Source organism: Engystomops pustulosus, chromosome 8 (genome assembly GCF_040894005.1).
Source record: "Engystomops pustulosus chromosome 8, aEngPut4.maternal, whole genome shotgun sequence".
Classification (NCBI taxonomy): Eukaryota; Metazoa; Chordata; class Amphibia; order Anura; family Leptodactylidae; genus Engystomops; species Engystomops pustulosus.
Window position 1 is genome coordinate 10,333,731 of NC_092418.1, and position 17,375 is coordinate 10,351,105.

Genomic DNA, 17,375 nt, shown 5'->3' on the forward strand with positions numbered 1-17,375 from the left:
AATCACCTTTCCTCAGCTGTTGTAATGCGTTTCAAACACAATGAAAAGCCAGGCAAGATGCAACATGTGAACGCGCCCTTTTGGTTGCAATTTCATTGCGTTTGAAATGCATTACAACAGCTGATAAGAGGTGATTAGCCTAATTACATTACTGTTTATGGTTTACGTTTGTTATCACAATGTTAACACCCGTTTACAAAATGCATGCGTTAACATCGCGTTTACGATGCGTTTTGTATATGAAAATGTTAACAGTAATGTAATTAGGCAAATCACCTCAGCTGTTATAATGCGTTTCAAACGCAATGAAAATGCAACTTGTGAACGCTCCCTGACAGCTAGAGGGCCTTATTTGCAATGTCACCCTTGCCTACACGTTGGCAGGGTTGTTGCACCTACATCCCCAGACACACTGTGGCTGCCATTTCCCTCTGTGCCCACACCTGCATCCCCAGACACACCGTGGCTGCCATTTCCCTCTGTGCCCACACCTGTATCCCCAGACACATTGTGGCTGCCATATTCATCTGTGCCCACACCTGCATCCCCAGACACACTCTGGCTGCCATTTTCCTCTGTGCCCACACCTGCATCCCCAGACACACTATGGCTGCCATATTCATCTGTGCCCACACCTGCATCCCCAGACACACTCTGGCTGCCATTTCTCCCTGTGTCTACACGTGCATCCCTAGACACAGTGGGGGACATTTACTATGGCGTTTCCGCCAGTTTTGTGGCGCTCTCACCACATGTTCTGCTCTCCGACCTATTTATTAGCTGTCGGGGACAGAAAAAATGCCTTTTTCCGTCTGCTCCGACTCTTCTCCGAAAAGGGGCATGGCTTTGGCGGAGTGGAAACTCAGACACAATTACTATGTGTCGCAGCCCTTTTTGGGCGCTGTAAACTGACGGAAAGTAGACCAAAAGAAAACTGGTCTAGCAGGGACTGTTGGACACATTTCTGGTGCTCAGGACAGATTTTGGTCCCAGGGACAGAAAATAGTCTCGGTGCCAGAAATGTCTCTGCACAGCTCCACAATATTAAATGTGTGTCTTCTTACCGAGAGCAGGTCGGTAACAAAGCCAATGCAGACACCGACACTGTAAGTAAATGTCCCCCATTGTGGCTGCCATATTCATCTGTGCCCACACCTGCATCCCCAGACACACTGTGGCTGCCATTTCCCTCTGTGCCCACACCTACATCCCCAGACACATTGTGGCTGCCATATTCATCTGTGCCCACACCTGCATCCCTAGGCACACTGTGGCTGCCATTTTCCTATTTCCCCACACTTGCATCCCCAGACACACTCTGGCTACCATATTCATCTGTGCCCACACCTGCATCCCCAGACACATTGTGGCTGCCATATCCGCCTGTGCCCAAACCTGCATCCCCAGACACATTGTGGCTGTCATTTTCCTATGTTCCCACACCTGCATCCCCAGACACACTGTGGCTGTCATTTTCCTATGTTCCCACACCTGCATCCCCAGACACACTATGGCTGTCATATTCCTCTGTGCCCACACCTGCATCCCCAGACACACTGTGGCAGCCATTTTCCTATGTTCCCACACCTGCATCCCCAGACACACTATGGCTGCCATTTCCCCCTGTGTCCATACCTGCATCCCCAGATACACTGTGGCTGCCATTTTCCTGTGTTCCCAAACCTGCATCCCCAGACACATTGTGGCTGCCATTTTCCTATGTTCCCTGACCTGTTTTGCCAGAAACATTCAGTATGAAGCTTGCAGTAGAACTAACCTAGGAGCTAAAGATTTCTCACAGTAAAACACAGTCTATCCTGATGTCTTCAGGAAGAACTGCTCCTGTCAGATGAGGATGATCGATGCCGGGGATGGGGTGGGCTGAATGTGACTGGGGAATGAGTGATATTTCACGTGGGAACATGGAAGGTAAGTAATGTGAATGCATTGAACTGATGGTTCTCTGCATAACACTACATACCTCTTCTTCTTCACACTATACTGGAGCTGCAGGAGCGTGCACGTGCTTCTACAGCTCCTCCAGTGGGTGTGATAGAAGCCCCGCCCACACAGCAGACATGATGATGACATTCTGTGCTACAGAATGAGCTGTGATGGCAGCTATTGCTCAATAAATATACCACATCCCACGCTCAAATACTTTTAAAACACAATTATATTACTTATATTCATTATGGGGGCATTGTGTTTTTGAAAGCCCTTGTTGAGAATACCCCTTTAAGTCCCAGGCTGCAATGATCAGCTGTAAGGTGTCTGTAATGATGCTTTATTGACAATCCTTGGTCCCATTACAGCAAAAAATGTTCAAACTCTGATTGTCACTGGGGCCAAATTTCTTTTTTGTCTGGATCTACAATTGTAAAATATACAGTTTCGACTTGCATACAAATTCAACTTAAGAACAAACCTCCGGACCCTATCTTGTACGTAACCCGGGGACTGCCTGTATATCAAAACCACAAAAGAACAATGTTTGTATTATTTGTGTTCTTTTTGTGTTAATTTTATGATTTAAGGAAAACCTCAATTAAAACTATACATTGAAAAAGCTTTTTTCATTTTTTGTAATGTTATCTTCAAATAAAATTACGAAGAGTGGGAATTCCGTTCCCCCCGATTACGTGGCCATTAACACCCGTGCAGATCACGAGCAACAATCACTCCGGCTTGAGATTACTGAGGCACATAGGAAAACGCACGATTCCAGCTTCCAAATGATTGCACGATGCAAAAGTAAAATGCAAGGCTTTATTCCATCACATAAATAAAAAAGATACAGGGGATACAGCAAGCAAGTAGTCTACCTGGCTACATCCCTGGCAGGCCCCTGGTACCAAGGGGCCCAAAGAGTGCCAAGAGTGCCAAGAAAATATTCCCCACACCATGACACCACCACCACCAGCCTGACCCGCTGATACAAGGCAGGATGGATCCATGCTTTCATGTTGTTGACGCCAAATTCTGACCCTACCATCCGAATGTCGCAGCAGAAATCGAGACTCATCAAACCAGGCAACGTTTTTCCAATCTTCTACTGTCCAATTTCGATAAGCTTGTGCAAATTGTAGCCTCAGTTTCCTGTTCTTAGCTGAAAGGAGTGGCACCCGGTGTGGTCTTCTGCTGCTGTAGCCCATCTGCCTCAAAGTTCGACGTATTGTGCGTTCAGAGATGCTCTTCTGCCTACCTTGGTTGTAACGGGGGGCGATTTGAGTCACTGTTGCCTTTCTATCAGCTCGAACCAGTCTGCCCATTCTCCTCTGACCTCTGGCATCAACAAGGCATTTCCGCCCACAGAACTGCCGCTCACTGGATTTTTTTTCTTTTTTCGGACCATTCTCTGTAAACCCTAGAGATGGTTGTGCGTGAAAATCCCAGTAGATCAGCAGTTTCTGAAATACTCAGACCAGCCCTTCTGGCACCAACAACCATGCCATGTTCAAAGGCACTCAAATCACCTTTCTTCCCCATACTGATGCTCGGTGTGAACTGCAGGAGATTGTCTTGACCATGTCTACATGCCTAAATGCACTGAGTTGCCGCCATGTGATTGGCTGATTAGAAATTAAGTGTTAACGAGCAGTTGGACAGGTGTACCTAATAAAGTGGCCGGTGAGTGTACATCAGTCATATCTACAGTGTGTAAGGCAATAATACTCTAATATACATCAGTCATATCTACAGTGTGTGAGGCAATAATACTCTAATATACATCAGTCATATCTACAGTGTGTGAGGTAATAATACTCCAATATACATCAGTCATATCTACAGTGTGTGAGGTAATAATACTCCAATATACATCAGTCATATCTACAGCATGTGAGGTAATAGTACTCCAATATACATCAGTCATATCTACAGCATGTGAGGTAATAGTACTCCAATATGCATCAGCTATATCTACAGTATGTGAGGTAATAATACTCCAATATACATCAGCTATATCTACAGTATGTGAGGTAATAATACTCCAATATACATCATCCATATCTGCAGTATGTGAGGTAATAATACTCCAATATACATCAGTCATATCTACAGTATGTGAGGTAATAATACTCCAATATACATCAGCCATATCTACAGTATGTGAGGTAATAATACTCCCATATACATCAGTCATATCTACAGTATGTGAGGTAATAGTACTCCTATATACATCAGTCATACCTACAGAATGTGAGGTAACAATACTCTAATATACTCCTGCCATAACTACAGTGTGTGAGGCAATAATACTCCAATATACATCAGTCATATCTACAGTATGTGAGGTAATAATACTCCAATATACAGCAGTCATAGCTACAGTGTGTAAGGTAATAATACTCCAATATACATCATTTATATCTACAGAGTGTGAGGTAATAATACTCCTATATATACATCAGTCATATCTACAGTATGTGAGGTAATAATACTCCAATATACATCAGTCATATCTACAGTGTGAGGTAATAATACTCCAATATACTTTAGTCATATCTACAGTGTGTGAGGTAATAATACTCCAATATACATCAGCCATACCTACAGTGTGTGAGGTGATAATACTCCAATATACTTTAGTCATATCCACAGTGTGTAGATATGATTTTGTTTTTACAACTTTCCGTGTATTGACCAAGTAAGCTGTGCTCACTACCTGCAAGTCCTACTCACGTAATGAATACCAAACTAGCTTTACACATCAAAAATAGAAAAAGGTTTAACCCTTTATGGACCAGGCCCTTTTTTGTTTTTTTCATTTTTATTTTTCACTCCCCACAATCAATAATCTATAACTTTTTTTTTTTTACACGTAAAGAGCTGTGTGATGGTTTGTTTTCTGTGTAACAAATTGCACTTCATAGTGACGGTATTTATTATTCTATGCTGTGTACTGGGAAGGGGGAAAAAAATTCAAAATTCAGTAAAATTTGTTAAAAAACGCATTTGCTGCGTTTTTTTGTGGGGTTGGAATTTACAGCATTCAATGTGCGTCATAAATGACATGTCTACTTTATTCTTTGGGTCAGTGCTATCACAGGGATATAACATTTCTATAGGTTTTATAATGTTTTCATACTTTTACAAAACTTAAAAACTCGTGTGGAATTTTTTTTTATTTTGCTATCTTCTGGTGCTAATAACTTTTATATACTTTGGTGTACGGAGCTGTGGGTGGTATCTTTCTTTGCGTCTTTTGATGAAGTTTTCAATGCAACCATTTTTAAGACTGTGCAACCTTTTGAGCACTTTTTATAGATTTTTTTATATTTTTCAAAAAAGTGCCATTTTTGACTTTGGGCGCTATTTTCCTTTACGGGGTTAAACACAGTGGAAAAAACCTTATTATATTTTGATAGATCGTGCATTTTCGGATGCGGCAATATCTAATGTGTTTGTGATTTTTACTTTTTTTTTACTATTTATATCAGTTCTAGGGAAAGGGGAGTGATTTGAATTTTTAATTCTAATTTTTTAGTTTTACTTTTACTATTTATCAGACTCCCTATGGCACTTTAACCCTAGGTAGTCAGATTGATTCTGTCATATACTGCCATACTACAGTATGGCAGTATATGGGGATTTTCATCGTCATACATCACAATGTACAATTAGCACATAGTAATGAATGGGTTAAATCCAGAAGACCCGAGGCTGTCATGGCAACCGGTCACTGCTCCCCGATGACATCACGATGCTAGCCCGTGAGCCCTCCCCATGCACCCGAAGCCGACCGGCGACACAATGGTCGTGAAAGGGTTAAAAGGAACAACCACAAGAAAAAAAGAAATGGCACTTATAGCATAAATAGACATCTAAAGTCAGAGTGAAGAAGAACTGGGGGGATCAGGGCTATAACGCCTCTAATATAGTAAATCTATAGTGATGGGACATATTATACTGCAGGAAAAATAATCCCATATTTAGATTTCTATAGCAGGACAGAGACCCATAACTTGCACAATGAACACTGGAAAATAAAAACCTCCAACAAAGTAAAATCTTTTCTTCCATCTCTAGTAAAAAAAAGTATTGAAATATAATAAATAATTCCAATAAAACAATAAGTAGAATGAATATAAACTCCATCTCATACACTAAAATAGGCAGCGACACGGGTATAGAGACCAAGTAATATAAAGTTATGTACAATCTGCACATATTTGGTATCTCCATAATCGTAGTGACCTGTAGAAGAAGGAAAAGGTCATTCAATGTCACAATACTTAAAACACAACAACAAGGCTGAAACATAGTTTTTTTTTCTTAATTCTCCCGCAAAGTGTTAATAAACATTATTCAGTAGACCAAGATGAAACTGAGGCCTAGTTTCCATCCCAGCACATCCTGGAGAGGTGTGAGACCCCCTACCTGACATGACCCTCACAATAGTAACATCTCCAGTCATTCAGGTGCTGATGCTGCTCCCCCGGCTCTCAGTGCAGGTGAATGGGGGAAATACACATAAAGACAATGAGAATGTAAATCCCTTTCATTATGAATAGGTCTGACAGTCACGCCCAGGACCTCAGGGGTTGATGCTTCTGCAGGACTCTCCGCCCTCTTACTGTCAAAACGTGCAAACACTTCAGCACATAACCTGAGAATTTACTACAAAGCTAGTTACTGATATCAGAAATCACAGCTTGCCTATTTCCCCCCCCCCCCCCAATCCTCTTTTTTTTGTTAAGGGACTAAATAAGGCCCTAAAAAGTTAAGGTCATGTAAATTACATGTTATCTCTACAAACGTCGTCATCATCAGATATGTCGAGTAAGATACAATTCATATAAAAAGACAAGAAGATATAAAGGTGACATAGGAAATACAAAATCTTGTTATCTGCTGGATATGTCATTGTATAACATTGGAATACTTGTTGTGTTGTATTATGATAAAACTAATAAAAATAATTTTAAAAAAAACGTGACTAACATGGCATTAGCTCCTCTATGAGAGACGACCCGACTCCTCTTCTCCCCTACTTTGAGGAAACTTTATGTGGTAAAACCAGAAAGTTTTTATTTTAGTTCAAAGATCTTCCAGGGAGATCCGTGGATTTCTAATTCTTTCCTATACGCTCACTAGCGGCAATTGATATATAAGTGATCTTGTACGGCAGGAGAAGGTCAATAATCCCATAAACAGAACGGGACAAAGGGAGATCCATAACTTGTAGGTGAGCACTATAAAAGAAAACCTCCAACAAAATAAAATCTTTCCTTCCATCTCTAATAAAAATCATATAAAAATATAATCAATTATTCCAATAAAACCAGTAGTATAAATAAAAACTTCACCTCATCTGCTAAAAAACAAGCCACAATATGGGCAGATAGACCAAATAATAAAAGAAAAAACTTCTGGTTCTTTAAATCTAATGGTTTATTACGAAAATTATTTTATTGTCCAAATGTCATAAAACCATAAAAACCTGCACATATTTGGTATCTCCATAATCGTAGTGACCTGTAGAAGAAGGTAAAATGTTATTCAATGATGTAATATGAGACATAAAAACCAGAACTAAATTGCAGTTTATTTGAAAATTCTCACACAGAAAGGTTAAATAATAATTATTAATTTAGGAAAAAGTGAAACTGAGGCCTAGTTCCCATCCCAGCACATCCTGGAGAGGTGTGAGACCCCCGCCCTGACATTGCCCTCACAATAGTAACGTCTCCAGTCATTCAGGTGCTGATGCTGCTCCCCGGCTCTCAGTGCAGGTGAATGGGGAAAATACACATAAAGACAATGAGAATGTAAATCCCTTTCATTATGAATAGGTCTGACAGTCACACCCAGGACCGCAGGGGTTGTTGCTTCTGTAGGACTCTCCGCCCTCTTACTGTATATAAGATGATGTTTCAGTCCTGAATCCTTCAGATGAGACACAACTTCTGCTGCTCGTGTATTGTGAGTGTGCTGGATGTACAGGAGGCGGCTGGAGGATATTCCTGTCCTGACTGCAGAAAGAAACATCCGTGACGTCCGTAATCACCTAAAGAAAAGGAATCTTGGGAATATAATGGAGAATTTATCTACTCAGCCTAAGATGGAGGAGACCAGAGTCTGCTGCACCTACTGCGATTCTCCTGAACCAGCTGTAAGAACATGTCTGCAGTGTGAGGCTTCTTTCTGTGAGAAACACTTACATAGACACAGTAAATCCTCAGAACATATTTTGGTTGATCCTGATGTTAACCTGGAGGAAAGAAAATGCTCCACACACAATGAGGTACTGTAATACTATTGTCCTATGGATGCCTCCTGTATCTGTGTGTCCTGCTGGGTGGCTGGAGATCACATGGGACATGAGGTGGAGATATTGGATGTGGCCTCTGAGAAGAAGAAGGAGAAGCTGAGATCTGCTGTTGAGAAAATGAACTTGGATAAAATGGAAGCAGGGAAAAAAATCCAGAATCTCACAGATCATGGGGTAGAAGAAGAAAAGAAATTATCTGGACTCACTGAGAAAGTCACTAATCTGTTTACTGATCTGAGGAAGAAGCTGGTTGATTTAGAAAGTAGAGTTCTGAGTGAGATCTCCAGACAGAAGGAGCAGGTGTCACTCTCAGTTTCTGACATGATCAGACAGGTGGAGCTACACAAGGATGATCTGACCAAGAAAATTCATCAATTTGAGGAGTCATGTGATATCACAGATCCATTAACCTTATTACGAGAAGATTTATTCAAAGTTGATGTCAGTGATCGGAGCTGTGATGTCATTGGTGATGTAAGAGAAGCTCAGAGTCTGGATTATGTGGTAGTGTCACAGATATTATACAGAGGACTGCTGCTCTTTGTGGAGGATCTGAATAATCTGAAAAGAACGAGCCAGTTCCCAATGATGGAGAAATCTGAGGTATTACTGGATATAGACTCGGCTCATGATATCATTATATCACAGACTCTTACATCCGCTTCTTATACTGCAACGTCACAGAGCAGACCTGATGGACCCGAGAGGTTTGAGTCCTGTCAGGTGTTCAGCTCCCGCAGCTTCTCCTCTGGGAGACATTACTGGGAGGTGGATGTGAGTCAGGCGGAGAAATGGATCATTGGAGTGGCTGGGGATAGTCTGGAGAGGAAAGCGGCTGGTAACGAGTCATTTATTGCTTTTAATGAGAAATCCTGGGGTTTGATGGTTATTAATAACCTTGGTGTGCTTCATAACAATATATTTACAAGTCTGGAATCAGCGTCTCCTGTGAAGGTTGTTGGGATCTATCTGGACAATGAGGCCGGGCATCTGTCCTTCTATCAGCTGTGTGACCCCATCAGACACTTACACACCTTCACCGCCTCCTTCACCGAGCCGCTCTATGCCCCCCTCTGTATGTATGACAATTGTATCCTCACAATCTTAAAATAATTTAGCAAAATTGTGGCTGTAATATGTTAAAATGACTCTCTGCCTCTAAGATCCTCTCAATCAGATTTCCTCCATAGATGTAGAAATAAGTGATAGATATTACTGCTCTTCTCACTTGTACTTTATTAATTTGCTGTTGATGTCTTATGTGATTACTGTTGCCTTGTGATCAGAAATCGTTATCTTCTACTAATGAGGAATAGATAACAATGTCTATTGTTTGTCTGTTTAGATTTATATCCTTTCTATGGTCCCATAATAATGGTTTTAACAAGATGAAATAAACAGTTAAACAATAAAAAGTTTTAAAGCACAACTTATTTTTTCCATGTGTCTGACTGATGGATTCACTTTCTTAGAATTATGTGTCTCTATGGTAACAGACAACAAACAAAAAAATATTTTTCCTACTCCATATTCTACCATCTGTCCCTCCTTGTAGTAGAAGGTCAAAGGAGGGATGACGGCTAAATCAGAACACACAAGGTTTATTTATTGTCAGTTACCATGGATACATATAGATCTACCTGTGAGCTGCATGCACAGAAAGATAGGGAAATTGTCACCAAACCCAGAAAGTGTTTCATCATTTCTCATGGGATATGTACTGGGATAATAACAGGGATTTTGTTGAGAATGCAGTCATGGACAGTGGAGACCCCTCGGCTCTCTGCAGAGGGTTTCTCCACCATTACTGCCTTCTGCTCTGAGCGATGACTGTGGCCAATAAGGAGACTTCTACAGCTGTCACTCAGAGCAGGAAGGGGGGTTTGTGTGGGAAGTCACTGACAAGAGTTGAGGGCACCTTATAAAGGATCACCATTGGGGGGGCTGCTGCCTACTATGTTACTATGTGATTTTAAATGTTACAAAACACTGGATACAGATAGAGAGCGATGCATCCCCACAGTCTTCCATAAGTGTTAGATTATGGGCATCAATCTTGAGCAAGCCGTTGCATGGCTCTTTACTATGTACATCCAAAGTTAGGAAATAGCAGAAAAAAGGAGACAACAGAGGACGGCGCCTCGGGTGATAACGTCTGCTGTTTCCAGCTGTATCGTAGGGAGAATTAGAGGTGCTCACCTGGTGAATCCTTGATTAGTAGGCTCATAGAATAGCTAGACAAGCATGGAGAGCAGTAATATAGACAATGTGGGTCCAATCTGCTAGGTGTATTTGTAGGGGGTGTCACTGTCTGTGCAGCTCCCACATCTCAAAATCCAGAGACACCACTGGGGGTCCAGTAAATGGCATAAGACAAAGTGGAAAAAAGGCAAGAGCTGTCGTGGGGTGCTGACAGTACACCTCCCCAGAAATTCAAACATAGGACGACGAATGACCAGGATAATACACATTGACATTCTTATATACTAATACATAGAAAACAAATTACTTACCAGCGTTTTGGAGTGGAACTTCCGGCTCATATTAGGTTAGGTACGCATGTGCAGAGATGGAAGTTTCACTCCGAGAAGCTGGTACGTGTAAATCATTTGTTTTCTATGTATTAGTATATGTATACCTACTCTATGGAGTCCAAGAATTTAGCCCTTAAGCTCCGCCCACTTCCACAAAATGGCGTCCTAACGCAAAATTTACTCCACACAATCTCAGCACCCAGCCAATCCACTGCCACCACCAGGAGTTGCTTACGCAAAGAAGGCCGTAGGCACCTCAACCACACAATGCACAATGCACCCTGATGATTACACAGCACATGCACTCACTACTTATAACTTTTACAACTATAAATTCACACAGAACATGCAAACGCTTACTACATGGATTATACTAACAGTGACCTCTGGTAACGTGATTCCCTTCAGAGACTCAGTTTCTTTAAGGCTACAAGCAGAGACTTATTAAAATAACACTCAAAGAATAAAATTGTCAGATAAAATGAAAAAGATTAAAAACAATACACATACGATACTTACAGTTAGGACAAAGGAAACAAAAAACTCTTGCTAGTGAAATAATAAGAAATTCTTTGACCCGAGGACTGGGCATAGAAGAGAACAGAAGAAAACTCCAGCGCAGGCTCCTTGGTCTTTATAAAATCAACTTTTCTTTATTTAGCATATAGCATAGACGTACATCAGGTAAAACACAATGGGGGTCATTTACTAAGGGCCTGATTCACGTTTTCCACAACGTGTTACCCGAATATTTCCGCCGATTTTCCCTGAATTGCCCCGGGTTTTTGGCGCACGTGATCGGATTGTGGCGCCTCGGCGCCGGCATGCATGTGATGGAAATCGGGGGCGTTGCCGAACAAAAACCCAACGGATTCGGAGAAACCGCCGCATTTTTTTAAAAAAAGTGTCGCGGGACACGCACTTACCTTCACCAAGTATAGGATCGTGAACTCTGGCGGGCCTCGGCGGACTTCAGCGCAGCAGCGACACCTGGTGGATGTTACTAACTGCCTTAGTGAATCGCCGGAAGACCCGAATCCACCGCAGAGAACGCACCGCTGGATCGTGAATGGGCCAGGTAAGTAAATCTGCCCCAATAGGTTCTGATCTATGCGTTTTGGCTAAAAAGCCTTAGTCTTGATCTGATTTTATAAAGTTGATTTTATAAAGACCAAGGAGCCTGCGCTGGAGTTTTCTTCAGTTTTCTTCTTTGCAAGGATATGCCTTTGCCTTGGGCACTCCAAGCGCAGCTGGCCGGTCCACTGTCAGGTGGGAGAAGTTTGGAGCTGACTACCGTGGGAGTTTAAGTTTGTGTGAGGACTGGGCATAGACATCTATCCAGTCTTCTAGTGTTTATAGAGTCCTCCAGACTGAATAACCCCATGTGGCTGCTTCACTAATTTAAACCCAGGGGATTTTTGACCCCCCAGGGGATTTTCTATCCCCCTCCTATCAGTGAGGTACTTTTTGGGTCTGGGTTTTTATCAACATAACTTTTGATTAGAAGATGGCACAATTGTGCCATGGCTTTCAACCAAACGGGTACGTTATTCCCATCAACCACATACCAAACTCGGGGTGTCTTAGCCTAATATCAGGGGTGTTCTGCTATTGGCTGCTAACATTCTGATTTTCGCTCCAGGAGTGTGTCTAGACCCCATAACTGTCCTGTGTAACTGGGGACCCATAATTATGAATTATGCCCCAGTTATGGACAGCTATGATATTCCCATTGTCGAGGTTTTGGAGGAAAAACCAAAGTCTGCTGGTTATTTAACCCCCCGTTGTTCCTGAACCACTCTGGCCTAAGGTGTTAATTTCGTCACCTTTGCACGTTTCTCTGATCAAACAGACTCACTGGGGTGCAGAGACGCACTGTCCAGTGACTCTTCCTGGCTGGTTGTAAAACTGTAGAGTGTAATATTATCACAGTATATAAGACTTGCAATGTGTATTATCCTGCTCATTCGTCGTCCTATGTTTGAGAAAGGGTCGAGTACCCGAAACGCGTTACAGAGGACCATTATATTAAGAATTTCTTTTATTCTTTACTTTGATAAAATCTAAATAAAATAACAAAGTGATCAGATGTTTTTTTTGACTATTTGGAGTATGTGAATTTCTGGGGAAGTGACTGTCAGCGCCCCACGACAGCTCTTGCCTTTTCTCCACTTTGTCTTATGTACATCCGAAGCAGCGCTGAAGATATGGGATTTATACACAGAGAAACCTTCACTATTTACTCTGAAAATTGGGGACCTTCCTTGCAAAATTTTACAGGTTTTTTGGAAGATCTGGACCTACAATGTATGATAGAACATGGAATAAACTCTATAGCTGATATATGGGGTAAAACCCATTTATTACCATTCAAAATTATTTGTGAAAAATTAGATATTTCTGTAAAAGAATTTTAGAAGTACCTACACATTAGACACTTTCTAACTATGGTACCAGAGAAATGTTGGGGTCCCCAATCAATATCTATCTTTAATAGACTTAAAGCAACGAAAGGAATATCTCTAGCATATAAAGCTATAGAGGGGATGTGGCATACGGAAGCCTCACCATGTCTGGAGCAATGGGAGCTGGACCTTTACATTTCTGTTGACGACATTTCCTGGGAAAATATTTTCAAACTAACAACATCCTTCCTCACAGAACTGCTGGTATGCAGCAAGAACGGCATACGATGGTAGAGGGCGTCTTATTGCCCTAACTGCCCCTCTGACCCAAGTGCATTGGAAAATTTGTTTTGCGGCAGCAATTTATCATCCTCATTTTTTATTCCAAATATCCCTTATACCCCTGATATATACTGGATGCGCTCCACATGCTGCAGTTTTAAAAAATAATGCTCATTGCATTCGCACCTGGACCCGTACAGCAGGTTATGACCCTATATGCATTGCCATATTTGAGAGACATTTTCTAATAAACTGGGTCTGCATTTCCTGTCCTAACCCCTTGTGAAAATGAAAAATTTGTCAAAATAGATTTTTTTTGGAAAAATAAATAATTTTGCTTTTTGTAGTATAATTCTGCAAAAAATCAAAATGTAAAAATGATCATTATACCCATTTATAAATTCCTTGGGGATATAGTTTTCAAAATGGGGTCACTTGTTTGGGGTTTCCACTGTGTTGTTATTCCAGGGGCTTTCCAAATGCAACACAGTCCCCGAAAACAATCCCAACTAAATCTGCTTCTAAAAGTCAAACAGCGCTCTGTTCCTTCAAACCCCCATGTGCCCCTACAGCAGTTTAGGGCCACAAATATAATACTGACATATTTAAGAAAAAGTGGGTGACAACATTTTTCATTTTTTTATTTGTGTATATGTGTAAATTGTCTTTTCTCGTCTTTTCTTGAATATATCAATACCATATATAAAAAATATAGAAATTTCAAAATTTTATCAATATTGTAATTTAACTATCGTGAAAAACTTAAAGGTTTAACAAATTTTCTATAAGTTTTTTTGAATAGTGTAAGATGAGCAGTTTATAAACTTGATGATTTTTTGGGAAATTTAGGCCTTACAAAGCCCTTTCACAACTGCATTGGTCCCTAAAGAAATGGCTTTTGAAATTTTATTAAAAATGAGGAAAATTGCAGTTTGACTTACAACCAACCTCATAAGATAAAAGGATAGTGGGAAAAGTGAACCCCACATAAAGCAGACGTATGATAAATGTTAATAAGTTCATTTGTTTGGTGGTATGAATATCTGTCGGAAAAGCAGAAAATTTCACATTTTGAAAATAGCTATTTTTTCAAAATTTTCACCAAATTCACTCTGTTTTCTGTATACAACATAATAAACATGAAAAAACAATATCAAAATCACTTGGTAAATTAAAGTTTTCCAAAGTTATTATCATCTAAAGTGAAGATAAAAACAAGTGTTGGTGATAAAAAGGCTTTTTTTGGGTAACTTTTAAAAATAAATATATACAATATACAATATCGCCACAACCATAATGACCCCCAAAATAAAATTTCACATATCTTGTATGTATATTTTTTTATGTATTCAATTTTTTTTTACAGCTTTAGACAACAAAAATAGTCCAAAAAAGTAGAGGAAAAATGAAACATAGAAAACAAATGGCAGTCATAGCATTAATAGACATCTATATTCAGAGTGTAGAAGAACGGGGGGGGGGGGGGGGGTTCAGGGCTATAACGGCTCTAATATAATAAATCTATAGTGATGGGACATATTATATTGCAACTCCATCTCATCCACTAAAATAGGCAGCAACACGGGTATAGAGACCAAATAATATAAAGTTATGTACAATCTGCACATATTTGGTATCTCCATAATCGTAGTGACCTGTAGAAGAAGGTGAAATGTTATTCAATGTCACAATACTTAAAACACAATAACAAGGTGTAGTTAAAGTTTTTTTTCTCAATCTTCCCACAGAAAGGGTTAATTATAATTAATTAAATCAGATGAAAGTGAAACTCTCCACCACATCCTGGAGAGGTGTGAGACCCCCGCCCTGACATTACCCTCACAATAGTAACGTCTCTAGTCATTCAGGTGCTGATGCTGCTCCCCCGGCTCTCAGTGCAGGTGAATGGGGGAAATACACATAAAGACAATGAGAATGTAAATCCCTTTCATTATGAATAGGTCTGACAGTCACACCCAGGACCGCAGGGGTTGGTGCTTCTGCAGGACTCTCCGCCCTCTTACTGTATATAAGATGATGTTTCAGTCCTGAATCCTTCAGATGAGACACAACTTCTGCTGCTCGTGTATTGTGAGTGCGCTGGATGTACAGGAGGTGGCTGGAGGATATTCCTGTCCTGACTGCAGAAAGAAGCATCCGTGACGTCCATAATCACCTAAAGAAAAGGAATCTTGGGAATATAATGGAGAATTTATCTACTCAGCCTAAGATGGAGGAGACCAGAGTCTGCTGTACCTACTGCGATTCTCCTGAACCGGCTGTAAGAACATGTCTGCAGTGCGAGGCTTCTTTCTGTGAGAAACACTTACAGAGACACAGTAAGTCCTCAGAACATATTTTGGTTGATCCTGATGTTAAACTGGGAAAAAGAAAATGCTCCACACACAATGAGGTACTGAAATACTATTGTCCTATGGATTCCACCTGTATCTGTGTGTCCTGCTGGGTGGCTGGAGACCACAAGGGACATGAGGTGGAGATATTGGATGTGGCCTCTAAAAAGAAGAAGGAGAAGCTGAGATCTGCTATTGAGAAAATGAACTCTAAAAAAAATGGAAGCGGGAAGAAGAATCCAGAATCTCACAGATCATGGGGTAGAAGAAGAAAAGAAATTATCTGGACTCACTGAGAAAGTCACCAATCTGTTTACTGATCTGAGGAAGAAGCTGGATGATCTAGAAAGGAGAGTCCTGGGTGAGATCTCCAGACAGAAGTATCAGGTGTCAACCTCAGTCTCTAACATGATCCGGCAGATGGAGCTACACAAGGATGAGCTGACCAAGAAAATGCATCAATTTGAGGAGCCATGTGATATCACAGATCCATTATCCTTCTTACAAGATGATTTAACCAGAGGTGACATCAGTGATCGGAGCTGTGAGGTCATCGGTGCTAAAAGAAAAGCTCAGAGTCTGGATGATGTCATAGTGTCACAGATATTATACAGAGGACTGCTGCGCTTTGCTGATGATCTGAATAATATGAGAAGAAAACAACACTTCCCAGCGATTAAAAAATCTGAGGTATTACTGGATAAAGATTCGGCTTCTGAAAAGATTTTTATTTCAAAGGATCTCAGATCTGCTTCTTATACTTCTACATCACAGAACAGACCCGATGGACCCAAGAGGTTCAATTGTAATCAGGTGTTCAGCTCCTGCACCTTCTCCTCTGGGAGACATTACTGGGAGGTGGACGTGAGTCAGGCGGAGCAATGGATCATTGGAGTGGCCGGGGAAAGTCTGGAGAGGAAGGTGAAGTGCCTGGAATCTTATATTGGCTGTAATGAGAAATCTTGGGTGTTAAATGTATATAGTACACTTGGTGTGCGTCATAACAATATATTTACAAGTCTGGAATCAAAATCTCCTGTGAAGGTTGTTGGGATCTATCTGGACTATGAGGCCGGGCGTCTGTCCTTCTATCAGCTGTGTGACCCCATCAGACACTTACACACCTTCACCGCCTCCTTCACCGAGCCGCTCTATGCCGCTTTCTATGTGCCCGAGAATTCTGGGATTAGAATCTTAAAATAATGAACATCCACAAGCGGCTGTAAATAGTTAAGGTGATTTTTTCATCTAAGATACTTTCACTTTTTAACAAATATGATGTACTGATTTATTACTAAATATATTTTTATCACCGTTTCTTCTCATGTTGTCCACTCAGAAGGCTGTGACAGCCGTCACTCAGAGCAGATGGGAGGGGTTTGTGGTGTAGGTCACAGTCAAGATCTGAGGGCACTTTATAAGGAATCACCATTGGGCAGATGTAAAAAGCTTCAGATGATGAAACAATAGACAAATTACCCCATAAAATTGTGGTTTACAAGAAAATTATCTGAACAAATGATAA

The 17,375-nt window shown here is 40.9% G+C and overlaps 2 pseudogenes; both read left to right on the plus strand.

The window, feature by feature from the left end:
* Positions 1–7,896: 7,896 nt before the first annotated feature.
* On the plus strand, positions 7,897–9,388 carry LOC140075752 (nuclear factor 7, brain-like; annotated as a pseudogene).
* A 6,169-nt stretch (positions 9,389–15,557) lies between these two features.
* LOC140075754 (nuclear factor 7, brain-like) lies at positions 15,558–17,053 on the plus strand (annotated as a pseudogene).
* Positions 17,054–17,375: the final 322 nt, after the last annotated feature.